The sequence below is a fragment of the Oenanthe melanoleuca genome, chromosome 4A (assembly GCF_029582105.1).
Source record: "Oenanthe melanoleuca isolate GR-GAL-2019-014 chromosome 4A, OMel1.0, whole genome shotgun sequence".
Lineage (NCBI taxonomy): Eukaryota > Metazoa > Chordata > Aves > Passeriformes > Muscicapidae > Oenanthe > Oenanthe melanoleuca.
This window is the reverse complement of record NC_079338.1, coordinates 11,278,195-11,295,604: the sequence shown is the minus strand read 5'-3', so window position 1 is coordinate 11,295,604 and position 17,410 is coordinate 11,278,195.

Below are 17,410 nucleotides of genomic sequence, written 5' to 3'. Positions count from 1 at the left end.
AGCTGTATTTATCTTTGCTGGAAGTGGCAAGTTAGATCCATCTGCTCTGAAGCATCCTTAGCTCTGCTGCCTCCCACTCTTACCTTCAGGTCACACCTGAGCCAAAGTTTTGGTATGTCCTAGCAGACTGGGTTGATAGCAATTTGTACTATTTTTTAATATTTTCAGCCAAACCTGCAGGGGAAATTAGCTTTCAGGGCAAGGCAGAGAGTACAGCAATCACTGCAGGTGGAGCAACCTAAACAAAAAAGAAAAAAAATCTCCCTTTTTATCTGGAAATATTTATTCCCTGTTTAATATAATTTACAGTGCTCACAAAGCCATCATTTTCAATATATGAGTTGTCATATTATAGTAAATGAAATATTTTGATTTCAAATCTTAAATTATCAACAGCAATTTTGAGTCACCTTATCAACATTACAATGTTTCCTCCTGGGAAGGGAAGGACTGCCAGAATCAGTGAAACATTAGCATTTACTATTAGTAATGTGTCAGGCAACATGGTCTAAGATAAAACAAAATGAAAAAGGAAAACAGAATAATTTGCACAATGATATCTTATAAATCCCTTTCAATGAATTTTTTTTTAGTGCCTCTGGCATGCACTGCAAGTCAGGCAGCTGATGGTGTGTGGTGGCTTTTAGGGATTGGAAGCATGGCTTGAGGTAGGCACAGGAAACCTTCATGAGAATTTAACTTATGAGAATTCAAGTGGATGTGCCACTATCTGTCAACCTGTGAAGTTTCTCTGCTTTTTGTCATTGATAGGATATTTCTTCTCAAAGATTGAAGATAATAATTTTTATATTCCAAATTAACCAGCTGAAGTAATTAACATTGCATGAGCCAAAAGTAATCAGGCATCACTCTAGGATGTTTTCTGGGTTTTTCTATTGGTTTGGTATTTATTTTTTTTTTAGTTAGCTGGGTAAGCATGTTCAGGAAGCAATCCCTCTGACTTGAACCAGTCAAAGTGAAGTGTAGCACTGCCTGTCAGATATTTCAGTCTCAGTTGCAGGGTTCCAACCTTCCCTTTAGCTCCAGCTGCAATGGGCCAGACTGCACAATACAAATGGGCATAAATGGAGTTATAACATCATGGAAATCTGCAGGTCACCAGCATGGTCAAGGCAGTAATGTCCCTACATTAATGAAAACAACTAAGTGCTCCACAGCCCTTCATTCTTGACAGAGCCTAAAATGTCACTGGAAATGAGTGAATGAACAATGCAAAGCAAAGAAGATGAACCTGAGGCTGAGATGAGATGGGATTTCAAGTAACAAGGTCCATGGCAAAGAAAGTTTCCCAAAAGTAGAGTAAGTTTGAAAGCAATACTAATCTAATACAACTCCTAGAAATGGCACACGATGTAGACAGAAACATTCTGCAGAAAAAAAATTCACTTAAAATACTCTCCATCAATGAAAAAATACCTTTTTCAAATCAGGTTTGATTGACTTTAAACAACCCCAAGAAGAGGTTCTGTGGTCCTAGGCTGCAATGAAGTGCAAAGGCACTTGCTCAGTGTGGACTGGCCACAGAAACCAGGGGCCACTGCAAGCCAAGGTGACCCCGAGTGTGCAGGCAGAGGACAGGCTTAGAATCAGCAACCCAGGACTCCTTGTCTCAGACAAGGGCCCTGAGTGACAAACAGGCAAAGAGCAGAGCCAGCAGAAGCAGCAGAGTGAGGAAGGGAGGCACAGGAGATGCAGCAGGCTCAGCCAGCACTGGCACTGCCCTGGCACCTGCCTGGTGGGACCCAGGAGCCTGCCAGGGCTCAGACATCCCAAGGAACAGGCACTGCATGAGCAGCCCCCAGCCACTCCTGCCTGTCTCTCAGCTTGTGTCAGCAGTGCTGATGCTGAGAAAGAGAAACATGTTCTGCCCAAAAGCAGCATGGGCCAAGGGGAGTAAATTTGCCATGACATATTTCAGCATTTACAGAATGATATTTTGCCAGGATATCCAGTTCATATGAAGTGTCAAAATATTTAGTAGCAGTCAGATTCAAACTGACACAAAATACAATTTAAAAAAAAAGTTGTTTTACAACATGGGAAATCTGCCTTTTGGCAGCTCCAACTGATAGCCCAGTGTAAACTCAGAAAATTAAGCATGTGTTTCTTCCTTCTGAATTTCCCTTGCTGCATTGCACAACTGCAAGAACAAGAAAGTAACTTACTTGTTAGATTTCATCAGGCTAATATGAATCTAATCCCATTTTCAATCAGCAGAATTAGCAGCCAATTAGTCAAGTTATTTTCTAACATCATTGCAGGACATTCAAATGGTTGGCATTTATTTTTTTCAGCATCTAGGCTACTTTTAGAGATTTATGTCTTGCTTTCATGCCTTACAGCACTCCTTGAAACATTAGTAATATCATCTAGGCAGGAGTAATAAAATGCCAGAACCCCTAACCACATGCAACACTGCCTGACATCAAATCAAGTTTCTCAAGTGAAATATAGATTGTAGAAAGAAGTGGTGTAAGGAGCAGAATTAAATTCATCTCAGTTATGCTCATGCTACTGATGTCAATATATAACATCCCTACCATGCTAAACCAAAAGTTTCTTCTGAAAGATGAAGGAGTAAAAGCACAACTTTGAACCAGGAACCAGACTAACACAGGGGTCTGCATCTACTTTCAACATTACATGGTGTTATACTTTCTAACTCTGAATCATTCTTTTTTATTCAAAAAAAAGATTCTATTCTTTTTGCACAAAGCCATCTAAAAGATTTAATAAGACTGAAGGAACTAGAGAAAGGAAGAATAACAGACTGATTTTAATCCTGCTATTAGTCAATGAAAAGATTGTAGATGAAAGATTGCATGTTAGTCTTTTCAGTCTCTGTCTCTGATTCCCCAGATCTGATGGGAGAATTAAATGTGAATTACAGCCACAGTCAAATGATCACACTGTATATTTATTATCCAGACACTGTTGAAAAGAAACATTTATTTCAACAGACTTTATTTCTGTGGAATCCTGAGCACCAAATTGCCCCCAAGAAAAGACCTTCTCCTCACTCAACCTAAGACATTTCATGTCATTCTGACAGCACTAAGAGCACTTAATATGATCATACTTTGTAGCCTCTGACATGCTGTCAAAGAAGGGGAAAATACTTTAGTGCAATTGAGAATTGAATTCAGAGTGTATTAAAACAAACAAGAATGAAATCAAAATGCTATCAGAAGAATGACTTATGAGGAATCCACCCATGGGTAGAGGGAGCTGCCAGCTGAGCTGTCCTAGCCACTTTCCTTCAATTGCCAGCAACTCTGGCTAGCCAAGGAGCTTTGGGTAGAGGCTGGCAAATCTCCAAGAAGGGCTGGAAGGAGGATCTGGTGAACCGAGGGAGCAGGGCAGTGACTGTCCCTAGTGCTGGGCACTGGGCAGGCTCATCTCAGATCCTAGTTCAGCATTGGGATTTTCACTACAGCAAAGACATTGAGGGGCTGGAGTGTGCCCAGAGAAGGGCAATGGAGCTGGGGAAGGGGCTGGAGCACAGGTTTGATGAGGAGAGACTGAAAGAGCTGGGGGTATTCTGCCTGGCAAAAAGGAGACTCAGGGGGACTTCATGGCTCTCTAAAACTCCCTGACAAAAGGGTGCAGCCAGGGGGAGGTCGGTCTCTCTTCCCAGGTAACAAGAAATAAAACAAGAGGAAATAGCCTCAAGCTATAAAACGTGGAGGTTTAGTTTGGATATTTGAAAAAAAATCCATCACTGAAGGTAGGTCAAGCACTGAAGCAGGCTGTCCAAAGCAGTGATTGAGTCACCATTCCTGGAGATTGAAGGGATGTGGAGATGTGGTACCTGCAGACAGGGTTTAGTGGTGGGCTTGGCAGTGTTGTGATAATGGCTGGACTTTAAACTCTTAGAGATCTTTCCCTATTTAAAAAATTCTATGGTCCTCTGATTTTATAAAATGTCTGAGGGACAGAACTCAAACATTACTCAGGGTGTTGTTTGAATGCCATTACATGAATGCCAATTTCTATCTTTCAGGACAGGCCAGCAGCAAGATATTCATATATTGAATCTCTTGAAGATTTCTGCTTGTTCCCAAGCAGAATTTCAAGGCTTTTTCCTGTTATGCTGCCCTTGACAGCTGTCAAATGGGATCCCACTCATGCCAATAAGGCTGTCAAAAAAGGCACACTGGTCAAAGCATTTTGTCCTTAGCTCACACTGCCACTTACTGCTTAGTGCTGCCCAGTTCCTTGCTCTTGTAAACCCTTCTTCATACTCAAATTTAAATCACTTCTTCCTTATAGCATGCAGTACAGGGAAGACCAGAGCTTAGTATGCCTCCAAAGAAATCACTTATTAAGGCATAAATTACTTCATTAACACACAGGTTGAAAATTATTGGTTATTTAGAGCAAAAAATCTCATGGAAATGAGACTCTAGCCTTCCAATAATGAAATAATTACTTTATAATGCAGAATGAGGCCTGAAGCACAAAAACTCCTGCCTGTGAGGGGCTCTGCTGTAGGGCTGATAAACAGATGCAACAGGTTGCAAGTGAGGCCAGCCCTGAGTCCCTGGCTCCAGAGGTTGTATTTCAGTATTCAGAGAGTTCACAACTGCACCCTTCCCCAGCCCATAATAGATGACCAAAAGCCTGCCAGTGACACTGTCACACTGTCAAGGGACAGTGACCAACAGTGCTTGGTCATTGCTGGGGGCACATTCCAGGTGGGCTATGGGGTGCCCATCCCTGCATGGACAGGCATCACACCACTGCAGCATCTGCAAAGAGCTGAGCTGTGTAGGAACATCCTTGTGGGATCCACTGCAGCATCTCCAAAGAGCTGAGCTGTGTAGGAACATCCTCTAGGATCCACTGCAGGATCTCCAGAGAGCTGAGCTGTGTAGGAACATCCCTCTGGGATCCACTGCAGCATCTGCAAAGAGCTGAGCTGTGTAGGAACATCCTCTGGGATCCACTGCAGCATCTCCAAAGAGCTGAGCTGTGTAGGAACATCCCCCTTTGATTCACTGCAGGATCTCCAAAGAGCTGAGCTGTGTAGGAGCATCCTCTGGGATCCACTGCAGCATCTCCAGAGAGCTGAGCTGTGTAGGAACATCCTCTGGGATCCACTGCAGCATCTCCAGAGAGCTGAGCTGTGTAGGAACATCCTCTAGGATCCACTGCAGCATCTCCAAAGAGCTGAGCTGTGTAGGAGCATCCTCTGGGATCCACTGCAGCATCTCCAGAGAGCTGAGCTGTGTAGGAACATCCTCTGGGATCCACTGCAGCATCTCCAGAGAGCTGAGCTGTGTAGGAACATCCTCTAGGATCCACTGCAGCATCTCCAAAGAGCTGAGCTGTGTAGGAACATCCTCTGGGATCCACTGCAGCATCTCCAGAGAGCTAAGCTGTGTAGGAACATCCCTCTGGGATCCACTGCAGCATCTCCAGGGAGCTGAGCTGTGTAGGAACATCCCCCTTTGATTCACTGAAGGATCTCCAAAGAGCTGAGCTGTGTAGGAGCATCCTCTGGGATCCACTGCAGCATCTCCAAAGAGCTGAGCTGTGTAGGAACATCCTCTGGGATCCACTGCAGCATCTCCAAAGAGCTGAGCTGTGTAGGAACATCCTCTGGGATCCACTGCAGGATCTCCAAAGAGCTGAGCTGTGTAGGAGCATCCTCTGGGATCCACTGCAGCATCTCCAAAGAGCTGAGCTGTGTAGGAACATCCTCTGGGATCCACTGCAGCATCTCCAAAGAGCTGAGCTGTGTAGGAACATCCTCTGGGATCCACTGCAGGATCTCCAAAGAGCTGAGCTGTGTAGGAACATCCCCCTTTTATCCACTGCAGCATCTCCAAAGAGCTGAGCTGTGTAGGAGCATCCTCTGGGATCCACTGCAGCCACAGCCCCAGCAGAGCACTGCCCCCCTGGTCCCATGTGCTGCCTTTGGCCCAGCCTTTCTGCAGGCTGAGAATTCCCCCAAAAGGGAGCAGAGGGTTGAGCACTGACAGTGCAGGCTGCTCCCAAGCAGCTTCACTTTGAACCCCCACATATCTAGAGATTATGTTCCACTGCAACGAACACTGAAAGAGCACAGTGATCATGCATTGCTTTTTAGAGATCATGACTGACAATGATTTATGTTTAATTAGCAAATTCCCTATGATTATTTGATAGCACAGATTAAACCCTAATAAATGTGTTTCCTGCAGGTTTAGTTGACTAACTCTATGACCTATTAGACTTGTCTCATAATATACACAATTTTTCTTGGTAACTGTGGAAATTTCAAAAGAATCATCAGCATCTATGCCTGGAGTACAAAATAAATCTATTTCTATTTGAGGAATTTAGTACAAATTAATTCCAGGCTTGTATATGAAATGCTAAACTTTGTATTATCTCTGCATATTTATTAGAAAAATTCAGACCAAACCCTTATAATAATTTTTAAAAGTTAAATTGTTAGATATTCTTCAAACATTATAACATATCTTCTCAAGCTGCAGTTTAATATTTTATTTCCTAGTTGTTTTATCTGTTTCAGTTACACATTCACAGCACATATAGACTGTGTTATTCCTCCCCATTCAATACTTTCATGTGTTGATCACCATGGGGATGTTTTAACATGCAGCTTCTTCTGGTTAACATCTATCAGAAACCCAAAACATTAATGAATTTGGTGCTGAGCAGCAGGTTCAAACTTCATAAACCTCCACTAATATTTTGATGACTCTGGAAGAAAAGGGTATTTAATAATGTCTGAATGCTAGAGGAAGGGAAATAATCACTTTGAATAAAAAATCCAAATTCACTCAACTGGTAATGAAATTGCACTGAATATAGATTCAGGATTCTAATAAGCTCTGAATTTCAAAGACAGCACTGGAAGGCAAACATTCCTTCCTCTTCCTTTAGAGAAAAGTTCAGTTGGATCACAAAGTAAGATTTCACTTTATTCTAAATATACAAGATTATGAGAGTTCTGAAAACAGTCCTGCAATAGCATTCTGTGCCCTCATCTTTCTCTCTGTCCCTCATTTTTACACTGATAAATTTCACAGCAACTAAATTCCAAACCAGAGCAAGCATTTTAAAGCAATTTGCAGCTAAATGAATCATTTTTCTGTCTCCCTTTGCTTTTCAGAAATTGTACAATTGCCTTTTTTTTTCACTAAACCAGACTACTCTGAGATTAATGTTCAGCTAAAGCTGATCCTTCATTCCTCCACACTATGCCAGAAACACAAATGACAATGTTAGGATTTGGTTTTGCAGAGGATTCCAGTCACCACAGCACAGAAGGAGAGTTACAAGGAGTAGAAAGGGATCTCTTCAATTTTTTTAAAATCAGTTGCCAACTTTTCTTTCCCCAGCAGACGGTGGGGCAGGCTGCACAAAGAAAGGGAAGGAAGAAAGCTTTTTTGTGAGAGTTTTGTCATATATTTGCATATATGACACTGATCAGAGGAGGGTTTCCAGTGGTTGGCCTTCCAGGTTGTAACTCCCAAAAGATGAGAGGCCAAGGCTCTGTGTGTTAATGCTGGAGAGTTCCTGGCAGCAGCCAGAGCCTGCCCCTGTCTGCTCAGAGAACTGAGGATCATTGTGGGCAGCCTCACATTCCAGAGTGGGGGATCCCTGAGAGGATCTCCTGCACTCAGAACTGAACTGGGCACTGCTCAACAGTGCTGCCAGTGGGGTGGGCAGCAATCTTCACTGGGCTGATGACCAGGAAAAGCACCTTGCTGTTCAATACTTTCATTCTCCACCTGTAAAGCAGGAATGAAGTCCACTACAAAGCATTATGGAAACACTGGGCATACTGTCCTGCTCTTTGAGGCTCTGTATCAATCATTCTCAGAAAGGCCAGCCACTGATGGGAGTGAGTGAGACATTCCCTGATCACACACACTGTTTGTGTCAGAATAAAACCTCAGAAATGCCCTCTCAAAATGTGCTAGGTGATTTAGAGGAAAGTTTAAGCTTTTGCCCCCATACCATCATTACTCTGATGTAACAGCTCTATGTGCTACCATTTTGTCATTCTTCTCTGGATAAAAAGGGCTGTCTCTTCCTTTCCACCAGCTTTTTCTATAAGAATTTATCAGATTCCAGCACTCAAAACCCCATCACTAGCAAAGTCTCTGCTACTTGCTTCTAAGAGCAGGCATTTTTGAAATGCATCTGTCTACACTCTGCCTAGTTGTAGCAGGACTCTGAGGTTTCATGGTTATAAGCAGCGTTGTGTGTCTGGTAGGTACTTTGGCCAATATTCTGTGTGCTTTAACTGAACTTTTAATAAAATCCAGCCATTTCTTACTAGACTAAATCAACACAAATATCATCAAGATATTGCTAAGGATCCTCAGCCCTAAATGGGATTGGGAATTTGCTTTGGCCATATTTGTGACACTGGGCTGGAGAGAGAAAAGCACTTTCTCTCCATGGCATCCTCACTGTCTGAGAAGCCTTAGAGCTGACATGCACTCCCACTCCTGCTACCTTCTGTCCCCTCCTGGTAAGTCACCATGTTTCACACCCCAGGCTCCAAACAGGCTCTGGTGATGCAATGCAGTCACACCTTTACATTCAGGAAGTGTCAGGGCTGGCTTCAGCTGCCAGCATCTCCTTCTGCACAGCATGACATAGGTTGCACACCAGCACATAGTTCCCAATACATCTATTGTTATAAATCACAGCCTCTTTTGCATAAAGGATGTCATAGGATAGGGTAGGCAAGGAGAATAGACTATTTAATTATGACTTTTGTCATGCACTGAAAGAGGATATTAATTATTGTAGAAGACACAGCACGGACTGGGATATAGGAATAAAAGGGACAGTTGGATTTTGGTGACCCATTCCCTGCTGTTATCAGGACCTTGTCAGATGTCTCTTCATCTGAACAAGCTCTATCTCAAGATAAACAGACCCTGGGAGGGCTGAGATATTTTGGGGGTTCATTGGCCCAAATGCACCAGAACTGCACAGCAAATTGACAGCTATGGATGAGCCTTGTGCCTGGTAAACAGCAAGGCACACAGCATGCTGCCAACTGCATATGCTTTCTCCACACAGATCAATACAGCCATTGGGAAAAAAACATACCTGCCAGATCCCTGGATGCAGCATGAATGTCAGGGTGAAAATGGAAGGGAAGCACTACCCACACAAACCAAGCCAAAAGCATCCCCCAACACGTCTGTTATTAGAGGAAAAAAGATATCTTACTGCAAGGCTCAGCATAAGTTAAACCTCAGACAATGACTGCATTTTAGTTAGATGTTATATGGACAAACACAGACCTGGATTTTTAATGTCTGCTTCACTCTTTCTTGCAGTCTAGTTAGCTTCAGGATGCAGCCTCAGGCTTCAAATTCACAGTCAGCAACTTCCAGTCTAAGTATTCTAGTAAACATTATGGTACATGGAGCTGAGAGGAGAGAAAGGCATATGTGAGCAGAGCACAGAAGCCAAACAATCCTGAAAAGGCCCAGCTTGTATTACTTTTCAGATTTTCCTTGACAATGTTAATCTGTTATATAAAATGAGGAGTGGAGGAATATATTTATGCAAAGCCCAGGGTATGGGCTCATGAACAGCAACATCTGACTTTCGAAGTACAGCAGCTCTGCCTGTCAGTTCATAAATGCCTGATGGAAGGAACACTCAGTGAAACAAAAAACAAAGGCATGGTGTAACAGTTGGGCACAAGAAGCAGAGTTGTATATCTTTGCCATAGCAGGGTTTAATTTTAACTTCTTGAACATTTCATTCTTTGTTACTTCCTTGCTTGAGAAAACCACTTTCCTTTCTGTTTGTCCATCTGCAATTCTGCAGAGAAGGAAAAGCTATCGGCAGCTTTTCTTTCATCACCTACTTGCATGAAACTTACTTCTCTGAATTCTCATAGCACATAAAATGTCCCTGCTGCTGCAAGATAAAATGTGTCACTGCTCCATCTGCTACTCATTTGCTGATGATTCTGTGTGGCAACATGCTGCTGAGCAGAATATTCCAAAGAAGAAGAAACTGTGCAGCCCAACAGATCTGGTTTTGACAGAGGTAAGGCTAGGTCTCATTAATCATTTTGCTGTGCTCCTTACCTGGTGGAGCATTAATACTGCCTCCCTATTCAATATTTCATGGTACCATCACACACTTCTTGGATAACTCTTCTTTTGGGACAGGAATGCTGAAACAGAGGCAGCAGGAGACTCTCAGTGCTAAATGATTTCTTATTTCAGTATTGCTCTGAGATTCACAGGCACAAGTCCTTCGTTTGGGGGCAAGAAGCGATGACAATCCAGGTACAGAATGTACTCAGCTGTCACCTTGCTCTGTAATGTGCTAAGCTGTATCAGAAGATGCCCAAATTTAAGACACACGGTGGTGAGGCATTGCCAGGTACTGTGGATCCCTGTTAGTGCCTTCCTACTAAGCAGAAATTTTACCTCTGTTTTGGAGAAACAAATTGCCCCTCAGCATCAGCCAATGGCAAAACTCACAGGAGCACAGCAAGAGATGTGCAACCTCTGGCCACTCTCAGGGGAGGCTTCTCACCACAAGCACAGATGGTGCAGGAGGCCAGACAGACCCCAGCAGGGGAGGAAAACCTTTTCAGAGGGCGTGTTGGAGAGGAAATATAAATATAGTTTCCATTCAAGCCACTCAAGTCTGACTGACCCTGCAGCCAGCTGCAGCCAAGTAAAGATTGCTCTTTTACTTAGGGCCTGAACAGGTCTCTGGTACTGCAAGAGCTCTTAACCTGCTTTTCCCCACTGATGCCTCAATACCCAAGTATCCTTTTTATAGAAAACTAACTGGAAGGCACACATTTAAAAAAACACTTCCTAATAGCCATGTTCATTTATGTGTATTTTTAAGGTTTAAAAACAAAGCAAAGTCAATATCTAAAATATAAATATTATTCTATTTTTCAAAATTACTGGGTTTCATTTTCATTTTTTTATAGCAGCTGAAAATAAATGCCTGATTTATCTTGAATTACTATCTACCTTTGAACTCCTATTCTACAGCTCTTTCCTGTGCTTTACATAAATAATATTGTTACAGTGCATGCCCAGTCACAAAGGATTCACAGACAGGCAAATACAAAAAAGTGAAAAATCTGAAAGCAAGGTAACAAAATTTTCAAGGCAGAACCACATTTTTCTCCTTATTGCCTAAGCAGAACACTATCTGAAGACCAAAGATATGTAATTCCTCATGTTTGATGAAAAGGTTACTGAAACAGAAGTGAAGAGGAAATTATTTCCCTCATTCTGATTTGAGTGGGAGGAAAAGCCAAACATGCCTAAAGGGGAAGCCAGACAGCTGCCCTGAGGTACTTTCTGGAATCTAAGTTTTTGCTAAACTATGTAATAAAGTTTTTATCCAGGGTGAAGTTGATAACACAGGATCTTTACATTTAAAAAGTCAGATTTATAAGACAACTGGTAAAGAAAAGCCTAAAAGAGGAATTGCTGAGGAGAAGTTATTTTAATATAATGTAATTTCATTACAAACCTGAGGATCTAATAAATGTCCCTTATTAATAGAGAAGTGTAAATAATGGAATTTTTAGATCAATGGTTCAGTGGGGAAAAGGAAAAAAATGCTTCAGGTAGACCAGATGCAATTTATTTTTAAAAAGTGTATATTTTTACATATATATAAATGTGCTTGTGTATATACATTCAGTACAAATTAACAATTTATTTTGGCTTGAACTACTAATTTCAACCCTAAATGATTTTGTCTCCCTTTGCAGTATTCCAAATAATAGAAAACCAGAAGTTTCTTGTTGTACAATTTCACAAAAACAGCAAGATACCATATCTTCTAACTCATCTAAAGAGAGAAAAAACTAGGAAGAAAAGAAAAATCTGAAAACACATCCTTTTTCTTCTCAGCTCTAAAGAGGGTTTCAAATCTGTTTGTCAGGATCATTTTCCAAGCACCAACTCAGTTCTGTAGAAATTAGTTAACTTTGTAATCAACACTGGACTTTATTCTGAAGTCTGGAAAATTGTTCTGAAACAAAAATCAGGCAATCTCCTAATGTAGTTATTCTTTTTTTAATGAAATATTGACACATGTCTTAGGCAAGATGTGCAGTGACTTTATAGAGATTCAAGTGCTCACATGGCAAGCACGAGCCATCCAAGGTATTTTGTCATATCTAAAGTGAAAAACAGACTTGAAAAACTGTGCTTGACTCTAACCAGCTTGAAAATTCCCTGCAGTTAAATTCAACTTAATTCAAAGCAAAGTACCTCTATAGAAATCCCAGCCTTTTTAAATGGTTCCACTGCCATCACAGTACATAGATTTGCTGTAAGACAAACAAAGGAATCTCCTTCTTTACCCAGAATCAGGATCACAAGCCTGTTGTTCAGGGCCATAGGTGGGAGTTGCATACTGATACCATAAATTCTGTTCTCCTAGATCTTATGTCATCCCCACAACGCTGTTTCCAGCTCTTCTGCAGTAACACTGTGATTTAACAGCCTTCTCCAAACTCTCCAAGGCAGCAAAACTCTGGCAACTACCTGAACACTTCAATACCCCATAAGAAGGCAGAAGATAAGGTTAATCCTGGTACAGTGCACAAATCAGCTCAAACAAAAAAAGCTGCATGAAAGTCTTTATTGCTCATTACCAGATACAGAGAAGAGGAAATCTGGATGGCTGTAAGCAGCAATCTCCAGTTAATATTCTTTCAAGCCATCACCCTCAGTCTTCCATGTGGTCAGCAATTAGCACACCAGCCTCACTCCCCTGTGACACTCCCCTAGGCACTGATATACTAACCACATCTCCTAAAAACCAGAAACTGCTGGAAATTTTGTTGGTGTGCCACTTGGTGATTTTTTGCAAAGAAGGTGTATTTTTGTAAAAGGAAGTCTTTCAAAAGTATGAGAAAGGAAGGGTATTTATAAAAATAACCAGAATCCTTCCCCAAGGCATTCTGAATAAGACATTCCCAACTGCCTAAGGGGCCAATGTCAGCAATGTGAGGCTCAATGAAGCATTGAAAAGGCACATCTCTTTCCATAATTAAAGGGTAACTTCATTTCTGATTACTTCAGTGGAGTGACAGTGAGCACGTGATTAACTCAATATCCAGAGAGCTAAACACACTTGTATCACCCCAGAAGAATCCAGCATTGACAAGTGGAATAAATGCCCTGCTTTTGTTTAACAGACTTTTTAAAAAATAATGTGCAAAATACAATAACCTTGGCACAAGTCTGAGGACAGCTGCATAGGTTACTTTTCCACTTCACTGATTTTATCAGGAGCCAGGCATAAATTTGGGACATGTCTCTAAAAGGTTACTAGTGAACAGTTGTCTTCACTCTGAAATTTAGACTTGGGCTTTTTTTATACTCAACTGATGAGCAGTCCCACCCAGGACCTTCCCCTAGAAAAGATAACTTCCACAGTAAAAGTTTCATTCTCTCTGATATTAAAAGCCCAAAACAGTAAGAATTCATGTCCATGGAGCCTAAGAATATACACTGCCTGAGAGTGCTTAGGATCCCATTTACTTCCCTGCAAAAAGGGCACATCAATATCCCAACCAGATCTGGGCTCAGGAAAATAATTTCATGGAAATGGACCCAACCAGCTCTATGGCCACATCCTTGAAGCCCTCCTACCTCAGAAGTTAAAAATCTCCTAGTGGCAGCAATACATTCACAAACACCTTGTCTTTCCCCCAAGTCTTTCTAAAGTTCAGATTCTCACCTAGTCATCAATCAGTAAAGGCTTTAACAATCCAAGAGAGGAACTTTTGCTTCTTCACCAAATAACTTGGCTTCCATACCTCACAACCTCACTCACAAATCTGTTTGCTCCTCATCCTCCCCAGCTGGGATAACTTGTTCTGCAATTCTTTCACCTTGCAGCAGGCAAGGCAACACAATTGTACTTTCACCTCATTTATCATGCTTTCTTTGCCTTGGCTATAGCTTAAACCTGGGTTCTTGTTCCTTCCTCCCCTGTCTTTGGGCCCTTGAGCCATCCTACAGCATCTTATTAGCTTAATAAATTTAGAGCAAGAGAATTTTCTCCTCGCATGTTTTGTTGGATTCTCCCTTGTTTCACAATGAAATTCCTGAAAAGCTGTACTCAGTGGAAATCCCAGTCATGAGATTGAACTTCAGTTTAAATCAACAACAGTCACCCAAATTCATAACACATGCTTGTCCAGCACATCACTCATGCCATCTTTTCAACAGGAATATCTATAGTTTATGTCTGGATTTCAGCTGATCAAAGACCTCCACCACCTCTCACACATCCACATTTCCTCCAAAAGACATTGGGCCATGTGCTAAGCTGGGCTTAGCACACTCAAGTCCTGGCTTTAGGGAAGCCTCAACTCAGCCTCAAGAGTGACCAAATCTCTGAGCATCCCCTCCCAGCTCAGACACTGTGTGCCTGCCCCATATGAAAGGTCTAATTACTCTGTTGTCTCATGGCACTAACCCTGTCAGGCCTCAAATTCTGCCCTCTGTGCCTGCAGAGGAGTCTTTCCTCCTGATGTCATGGAAGTCCTCGTGTGCTGTAACCCAGACCAGGGGCTCTGGAGGTCTCAGGAGGGGCTCCCTTGCTGCCTGGGCTGGTGCCCACCAGGACCTGGAGCAGCAGAACAGCCAGGGTGGCTCCTGCTGCTGCCCCTCCCTGCCCAGCCCGTGAGCCCATGCCAGGGGCAGCCATCAGCATCCCCTTCCACGTCTGGTTTTGCTCCCCCTCCCTCAAGGCTTGTGAAGAAGTAAAATCTCAGCTGTCAGAGGTTGGCGAGAGGAGCAGGGTTTCTAGGTGAGAAGAACAGGCCAAATGCTCCCTTTCTATCACTCTCCAATGTGCCAGCTTCAAAAACCTGCTGACAGTCCTTGAGAGCTGATGACATTTTTCAAAACATTGACAAAAATAGAGAAGCACTTTCCCCCACCATTGAAAAAGCTTCTTCCACAAAGTCTTTCTACTTTCCACTCTTTCTTTGACCACCTTCACAGATGGCTCTTATCTATCAAAGCATTTACATAGACTCATCCCATTCCAGAGAAAAACATCCTGTCCTCTAGGGAGAGCTGACACCCCACACCCTTTTAGAAGAGATTTTAAAATTTTAACAGCAGCTCCCATACATTATAAATTCTGTTTCTCTCCCCTTAAACAGAAAACTCTAGCAACTCCACAGAAACAGATTTGCTTAAGGAAGACTTTAATGTAATGATTTCCCAAAATGTAAATGAAGCTATTACCACCTCTAACTAAAACTGGGAAAACAGTTAATGTTCATTGATTTCATAATTTCAAATTAAAAACTTATTTCTATATTTCTGTAACCTAAGTACATACTTTGTTATATAATACACAGTGTCCTTTGACATTATGCACTAAATTGACCTAAGTGCTAATACTATTTAAAAATTTCTTTTTTAAAAGACATATTTATATATGTACCTTTTGTACTGATCTTTTAAAACCTGTAATTAAGCCTCTTTTGGGAATGTACTAATATATATATTCTACAGGGGCAATACAAATACTTTTTGTAAAAAAGGATTAAATATGCTCATTATGAGACATTAAATCACATGGGAATAATAGTAAAAAAAAAGTATTTCAGCTATTATTGTACTTGATACTTATGTTTTGCATATGCCTGCATCCCTGTAGAAAAAGGAAGTTGTTTTTCACCAGATTAGGGGCATGAAGAATCAAACTCTTACAGGAAAATGATGCTGTTGTGACAAGTCCTGTGATATGTGTGAATAATCAGGTATTACATGCAGAGTAAAACCACAGTTCTACTAGACCTGAAAATCCAAAGCAATTGAGATTGAAATCTTGCAGACTAGGTCTATTTATGAAATACAGACCTCTTCTCTGAGCTCATCAGGAGTTAGCTTTGCAGTGTGTGGCTCTGATTTCAAAGATTTTCTCCTGTTTCTTACATCATTCCATATCCAAGGAACTCTTCTTAGGCCCTGCCTAGCCTACTCCAACAAGTCTAAGAACATGCCTAAATTATTGTCAGATCTATTTGTCTTTAACATAAAAGATCACAGATAAAAATGCTGCAAGCTCACAAATCTGAATGCAACATTTTTCAACTCCACATGAGCTCATAGAATATTCTGGCACAAGAGAAAATAAGGGAGTCACCTGAGTGACTGAACATCTATGGAGCAGGGCAAGAACAGCCAAGAAGACCAAGATTTCCTTTTGAGCTGGACAGCATTTACTCTTCTGGGATTCCATTCTCTGAGGTTTTTTTGATTTACTGATAGTTTGTTAGGTTGCTCAATATCATTATGTTCAGGTTACATTGAAATATCTGCCATCCAAATCTGATTAATCTACCACAGAACAAGAGACCCAGAAGGGAAAGAATAAAATGAGAGACTCGTGATGCAAGAACATTTCTATGTGCAAAGTGTCATCAAATATCTTACAAGAAAGACTTGTAAAAAACTAAGTTAATATAAAGATTTTCTTAGTTGGAAAGGAAAAGCTTTAACATCTGGCCTCATTAATATGCATGTCAGTAAGACTTAGAACTATGGGCTACAAACTGCTTTTTGTAGCTCAGTCTCAGCTCAAGGAGGACTAATTTAATTAATACAGAAGCAGACAGTAGGATGAGAGAAACAAGTGCCTCTGACTGCTCGAGGTGTTCTGAGCCAAGCAGAAGGGAAGAAGCAGCTGTGAGGCATCTCTCCATTCCAGTCCCATCACAATATGTCAGTCAGGGTGCATGGGGTGGGCACACTCCCTGCTCGTTCCTTTTTGTTATGTTCCTTCCTCAGCAGTGCTACTTTCAGCATCATCTTACCCTTCCATGAGACTTTCCCATAGGAAGGAAGAGCAGTGGAGAAAAATGGAAAGAGTACTGAGCAGTTCCTTCTGGTTAGGCTGTTTCTACTCCTAATCTAATCTCCTCTCCCAGACACTCCTCTCCAGAGGTGGCATCCTGATGGCTTCCCTTGTCTCCTCCTTTGATCCTTCTTTGGGAATAATCTCTATTTCCTGTAACTGCACTATCATTTCAACAGAGTTAGAAACTAATCTACTTTCCACCCAGCTCCTCTGCTTCTGCTATAGACTTGAAGACAATTAAGACAACATCAATTAAGACAACAACAGCTTCATTACAGTACAAAAACCAGTCATCTCCAAACTTTATTTTCTCATTTGTTATGATTTAAGCATAACTGTTTGTATTTCTATAATAGAGTCAGTGAAAAATCCTCCAAAAGCAGGTATTACTCATTACACACTTAACAGTTTTTAATGATTAAAATTCTATATCCAAAAACATTTCCAGCCTTAGAGCCTAACCACAGTACAGATGTTGTTGGCCTCCCCAAAGGCAACCTAATGTTTGTAT